General features: G+C 32.0%; 1 protein-coding gene across 1 annotated transcript in view; it reads right to left on the bottom strand.

The window, feature by feature from the left end:
• Positions 1–7,401, bottom strand: part of LOC107451064 (E3 ubiquitin-protein ligase Rnf220) — a gene marked incomplete in the record, with an annotated part of 107,051 nt that overhangs the window by 6,692 nt on the left and 92,958 nt on the right.

The raw sequence follows: 7,401 nt of genomic DNA, 5'->3' as shown, positions 1-7,401 counted from the left end.
TGGAAATTGCGATATTTGATTTTTAAATCCCATGAATGCGAATCGCAATGCACGAGTTTTAAATCTCGGGAATACGATTCACAATGTGCAACTTAACAACAGTGTGCAACCGAAAATCGATGTTTGTTTTTAAAAAAAAATTTGCGTAAATATGAATCGCAACATGAGCGGATTTCGACGTAGTTTCAAATATTAAAAACAGCGAGAAACCAAAAAAGAAAGAAGGAAAAAAATCAAATTAGCGGGAGAATAACGTGTATGTAAACGTGAGCCGCGATGGTTCAGGGGATAGAGCGTTCGCCTTCCAATGTGGTGAACCGTGGTTCGATCCTGGCGATGGCTGGTCAATACGAATTTCCGCACCCGGCTTGCAGCAACCACAGTGCTGACCTGAAATATTCTCAGTGGTAGACGGATCATGGGGACTAAAAAACTAACGTCAAACGTCAGGCTAACCGTGGGAGGTTCTCGTGGTCTTCCTCTCCGTGTAACGCAAATGCGGGTTAGTTCCTCAAAGGAAGTCCACCACGAAAGCTGATTTTTCATAATACTTGAGCCAGGCCTTGTCTTCTGGATTGAGTTCAAAATGACAAGACTACGGAGTTGAACATTAGTAGTAGTAAACCCAAAAACCGGGTCGGCTGTTCAACGACTGTTATAAAAATAAAATAAAATGTATGTAAGCTTCACGTTAACGCAATTTAGCGAAATTTTCACAAATTAAATTTTAATTTCTTACTTTAACTAAATTTTAGTTAACTAATTTTAATCGCGGAAGACAGTAAATGAATGGTCTTGAGAAACGCGGAATTTCGCAAAATTCGTGGACAAATCACAATTTTAAGAATACTGAGAATCAATTTTTGGACCTGGAAGGAGGATGATTCCTGATGAAGAGAAATTTAATGTTCTCCTCGAATCAGAAAAAAGGGGAAAAGCAGAGAGAAGAAAAAGGGAATTTTCAAGCATTATTTGTAATGACAAAACAAAATTAAAATACGGAATTTTAACCATTTATTTTACTGTTTCAAAACCATTCTTTTCCTGCGGGAGTAGACTTTAAAGACCTGCACAGAAAATATGGTACCATGTTAAACAGGAANTTTGTAATGACAAAACAAAATTAAAATACGGAATTTTAACCATTTATTTTACTGTTACAAAACCATTCTTTTCCTTTGGGAGTAGACTTTAAAGACCTGCACAGAAAATATGGTACCATGTTAAACAGGAAATCACATTGTAAAGAACATTTGGCTCCATGAACAGAACAGTTTTTTGGCTTTTAGCAAGGTTCTCAACAATAAACCACGCATCCTTCTCAAAATGCTCTTTAACTATGTATAGTATGACATTATTTACCCTTTTCGGGAAACATTCCACCTTTTCCTCCGGAATTTTTCTATTATGCCCCTTTCTGCCACCTCTTTGTCCACCAACCATGATAAAAGATTAAGGTTTTTTAAGGAAGGCCATCTTTGGTCTCTTCCGGTTTTTACTTAGTCCAATAACTATTTTTGTGAAACTTCTTGGTGTTCCTTAGACCAGGATTTTTTTTTTTGGCAATCTGATCTTAATTTGTTCATCCTTACCTGTAAGGCAGCATTTTCCAAAGTGTTGTACGCGTACCCCCAGGGGTACGGGAACAGATAAATTGCATCGTTTAATGCATTATACAGGGTATCCCGTAAATGTCGCGACTAACTTCTAAAGGGCACTTCATAAATATTACGAATTGCATAGAAACTCCTTCCCAGAAGTGTCGACGTTCGCCGCTAGGGTTGCTTTCCTATTCTGAGCATATTGTTCGGTTGGCCACGAATTTCTCATCCGGCTTGCACCAACCACAGTGCTGACGTGAAATATCATGGATTAGAGTCCCCTTGCCGTCGGAGATCCTCATGGTCTTCCCCTTCATGTAACGCAAATGTGGGTTAACTCCATCAAAAAGTCCTCCACGAAGGCAAAATTTTCCCAATACTCTATCGAGGAGTTCCCTTGTACTTCTGAATTGGGTTCAAAATTGCAAGGCTACGGAGTTGAACATCAACACATAAAATTGGGTCGGCTGTTCAACGACGGTTATAAAACAAAATATTCTAATTTATACAATATTTCGTCTAATTTATCCAATCGCCGAGTTTATATTATATATCGTCAGATTTAACTGATTGATACACGAACGTAAACCAGTGCAAACTGGTTTCAGCCACGTAAAAACAATAAAGCTGTATATCACCTGAAAGTTAAGATTTTACATAGAATCTTTTAGTGCGCCTATTAGTATGGCCAGGTACTCAAGGTGAGTAGCTATATTTTTCAACAAGAAATAAGCACCTTTTAAGTACTTTTTAAGCACTCAAAATTTTTTTTATAGTATAAAATTTGAAAGCATGAAATCAATAAAATTCCAAAACATTTTCAAAAACTTAATAATTTAGAACGACAATCGATACGACAAAGAAAAAAAATCTCTTTTTACAAAACACGAATAAATAAATAAAAAAAAGCACCATTAAGGGCTTTTAAAAAACGTAAATAAAAAATAAGCACTTTTTAAAAAGCTACGCACTTTGGGACTGTATATACTAACAGAAAACTATTACCAATAGTAAAGAATCCTCAAATCACAATAATGAAACTTCTTAAATTATTAAGACACACAACCTAAGTNAAACAGACATAGATGAAAGCAAAAATATAGGGTGCTAACAATTATAATTACAATACATAAAAAACAACAATGAAATGCAACTCCAAATGGAAATAAAGGTACAATAAACCAAATTTTCTGGTACCTGGACACGTGATCATTCAAGGGAATCACTGATGTAAGATGAAAATAATTTGAAATTAATTAGAACAATAATTAGAAATTTTACAATTAATGTCAGATATTTCAGAAAAAAATAATGAATTATCATTGGTTTAATATTAATAAAAATTACTATATTGATAAAAATTTACTAAGTGGAAATAAATAAATTAAATTTTGAATAAAATATTTGATTATGTGGATCCAACCAGTTCAACAGAAGGGATTTTATTCATCTGGATTTAACAACTATAAGAGAAGTTTAGTTTTCAGATTTTATATGTTTTGAAAAAAATAGTTTATTTTTTTCTACTTCTTTAGATAAGTTCATTTTGCAGGGTTTAGTAAAAAATTTGCCATCGCCTACGATTGGGAAGGTAGAATGACCTCAACAGAAGCAGAATCTTGTTGTTAGAAACGATTGTTATTGAAGAATATAATAAAATATAGAAATTAGTATATTATTCTTTACTGCTTAATAAAATTTATACTTTATTTATACATTTGACAACTATACTAGCCCTAATAGATATTTTGGCAATTCTTTTGACTCGACAAATAAATTAGATCGCAGCTTACTTTACATAAAATATTTTAATACCTGTAGCAGTTATTATTTTTTGAGTTTTTAGTGTTGTTGTGCAAAATTTAAATTACTAATTTTCAGCGACTGAGTCAAGATCAAATCTAAAGATCAAATATGTATGCTAAAAAATAAGAAAACTAATTTACATATGTGTAAAATAAGGTAGTTTTAAAGCAAACAATTAAGTCTTTAATTTAGATTTATATATCATAGTTAGAGATGAAAATAATTATGTCTTTTTACATTCCATCTCGAAAAGGGCAAGTCCAATTTCACACTTCATCACTTAGCAAAATTTCAATTCATAAAGCTCGTAAAATTTAGTTGCAGATTAGTTAAACGCAGGGTTCAACTTTTAAAAGTAAGCCTTTCGTATTAATTTGAATTGAAATAGCATATGTTTCTGTCACAATTAGTTAATGGGCCGGGATAGCCTGGTCGGTAGGGCGCTGGGCCCATGTCCGAGAGTTCGAATCCCGCCGGCTGAAGATGACTGATGCACGTTAAATCTGTCGAGTCTCAAAGTCCTGCATGTTCCCATAACAAATCAATACCTTTGGGGTATTGAATTGGAGATTGATCGTTCTCTGATTCAAGTCAAAATTACGATCTGTGGATGAATGAATGAGTGTATGAATGGGTCCATCCTATAAACGGGTTTGACGTATGAGTGCGGCAAAAGTCGAATTCTTGGCCATAGATGGCGCCACTGGAAAACAAGAACAACCTCTCTGGTCTAATGGCTTACGTCAACAACAACAATTAGTTAATACTTTTACTTTATTTGTTTGAGAATGCTATTGGATATTTTGAAGGTATGACATAAGTATTTTCTGATATTTTATTCTTAGGCAATGTTAAAAACAGCTCGAAATCTAAGCTCACAAGTTTGAAGAATGCTTATTGTCTGACAAACATGGAAATAATTGAATTTTCTGTTAAATAGGAACTGGGCATGTAACTCTTCAGGATATTCTGGACAAATTTTGCACAATATAAATCTGTAGGATATTTTTTTTAATAGTTATAAATCTAATGAATCGAATCTGCAGCTATATTGTACAGTCTGGAGCGCAATTAGCAAAATACAACCTAAAGTACAAAAGCTTATAAAATAATTAACAGACATGTATCCGACAATACCTGTAAAAAATTTTTTCAAATAACGTATCAAAATTATCGATCGGTGTTTTGCCTCATCTCTAAATGCTTATTAATATTTGTTATACGAATAACGTTATGAAAATATTCATCGGCATTCTACTGTATCTGTGGACGCCGTGGAATGTTTTTTTTCAAACTCGACATTCTACTGCGTTATTGAAACATCGATCTATATCAATTTTGCAATGTTGTACAATATAAAAAAAATGACGTTTTTACATAGATCGATGAATCGGAGCATCAATCGACACCGTAAGCCAAATTTTTTCGAGATCGATCGATATAGAGTGCTATTTGGGTAGCTTATAATCTGACATCAAATTTTAAGTTTCATCATTTAGGAAGTTATGCAACTTAACTGTGAACTAATACACTGCCTTTCAAATGAGATTATTTTCTCTAATATTTCTTCACCCAGAAATTTATCTTTCACCTTTAAAATTTAAATATAATAGGATTAAATAAATTATGACACTGCTTATGTCACTTAATTTGTTTGCCAGTAAAAGAAAATTTTACTTTAAAATGTAAAGGCTTCCTCTTAAAACAAATTAAAAATGAAAAATATCTTTGAGAAACTTAAAAGTCTAAACAAGTGCGTATCTAGGCAAAACATAGCTGAAATACATTCAAACTTTTACTGTAGAAATATATTCACTTATCAACAAGGGATAATCTCTTAATTAGACTGAGTACAGAAAAACCTTTTTCCTCTTTAGTTAAAATATCAACGTTGCTAAAGACAAATACCTTTAAAATGTTCAAGGAAGGTAAAGTACTAAAGTTTAACGTTCACTTGCTTAAAGTATTAGTGTCTCGGTAACATTTAGCCATGTTAGGAGAAGCCCGGGCAAGATGGACCACTTAAGGAAACGTGGTTTAAAAAATAGTAAACTAGAGCAATTTTATATCTTTTATATTGTAAACATATGGTGGGAACATTGCTCTTACATATCTCATACAGAAAATAAATAAATAATAAAGTTCAATAATAATAACTTAACATAAACAAAAATAGAACATTGTTCCATCGTACCCGGGCAAGATGGGACACATAATTATATTTCAAAAATCACAGAAATTAATGTCAGAATAAAAGAATAATCGACAAAAAACGTTCCTAAACATCACAGTTACTGCATAAGAAGCTGCCAAAACCGGAATAAGCACAGCACTCTTCATGAGCCCATTCTAAGCAATCTGAACATTGAATCCAGTCTTCAGTAACAGTAAGTTATATTTCCTAGTTTATATATATTTTTTGTTATATTACCTTATTTCTTATGCTTTTTGCCAAATCCGGAGAGTTTAATTTTTATTTTGCACTTTTATTCCATTTTGGCTGTCCCATCTTGCCCGGTCCATCTTGCCTGGTCCATCTTGCCCGAATAGTATATTTTTAAAAAAAATTATCTGCAAATTTGTTTAAACAAATAAATTTTAATTTTCACTACTCATTATGTTTGTACGATAAATACACTACAGTGTCCCAAATTTGAAAAATTTATTGCAATGTATTAAACAAATAATAACAGCATACAAACCTAGAAAAATATAACACGTTGTAAGAAAAACTAAACAATGCTTGCATTTCGGTAACACCTTGTGAACTGACGAAAAAACTTGTGCGGATTGAAACAACAATATTTTCTTTCTGAAAACGCACTTTAGATGTATGCATAGAAGAAAAAGTGATGTCCCGTCTTGCCCGGGTTTCTCCTATGTTTGCAAAAATCAATGAGTTGAAGCAATACTTAGATAAATTTCTGAATGATATACACTAAAAACAACTTGACAATTTAAGAACATGAACTTTATTAAATTTCAATTTAAAATTAATAAAATACATTTTTCCGTTTAAACTAAATATACAAATACATTCAATAATTTGACATTGAAATATCACAATGTACAGTATCTGCTTAGTCTTATTTCAATAAAAAACTGCATGCAAAATTTGCTAACTGCGATTTTTGAAAAGAAACTTAATACATAGTATGAAGTTTTTCCACAGCCTCAATATTAAATTTTTTCTCTTATTTTTATTGGAAAATTTTAGTTGAAACTGAATCTGACGTGATTTGTTCCAATATTTATTTTAACTTAATAGCAATAAACAGATTTTGTATCGAAGCTACTTATACTTTAATATGGAATATTAACAGTATTGTCTTTGTACAATATTAACTATGTACAAAATTATATAAAGGCAATTATAAGAACAATTTGATTTTAAAATGAACACTAAACTGAAATTGATAGTATGGAATTAAACATTCAAAGAAATTGCTTTTAAAAAAAAACTACATTTTAACTTCAAAAAACTTTTCTACATCCAGCAGAATGTAATTTTATGAAAAGAAATAGATCAGATTTAATTTAGCTTGCATTTCTATAAAATTTAGCAAAATCTTTAGGCAAGTAAGTGTTTTAATTCGAAGCACTTTGTACACTAACTTGAAATAAAATATTACACTATCACTCAGTTTTTTTCCCCCTTAAATTTTTCACTAAATGTGATAACTTATTGCTTTGAATTATTCGAGTCCTTTATTCTTCGAGTCCCGAGACATGAACATAGTTACGTGTTCTCAAAATTTATTCTTTGTTATAATTAAACTATTGTACCAGTGTAGTTTTATATTCTGTAACCACTACCATCACTGAGATTTCACGTTAAACTTTCAACTCAATATGGGGACATTGTTCCACAGCAGAAACTTGCAGGTTTGAACCAAGAAGTTCCGAAACGGCTGAATGAGTGTGAAACACGAAGAGAAAGCAGAACCTCCACTTCATATCCCACATTCTCTTGGTCGTTTCGAAATTTCCGATT

This window comes from Parasteatoda tepidariorum, chromosome 1 (genome assembly GCF_043381705.1).
Source record: "Parasteatoda tepidariorum isolate YZ-2023 chromosome 1, CAS_Ptep_4.0, whole genome shotgun sequence".
Taxonomy (NCBI): Eukaryota; Metazoa; Arthropoda; class Arachnida; order Araneae; family Theridiidae; genus Parasteatoda; species Parasteatoda tepidariorum.
The sequence above is the reverse complement of the archived record's forward strand: the minus strand, read 5'-3'. Positions and strand labels throughout refer to the sequence as shown.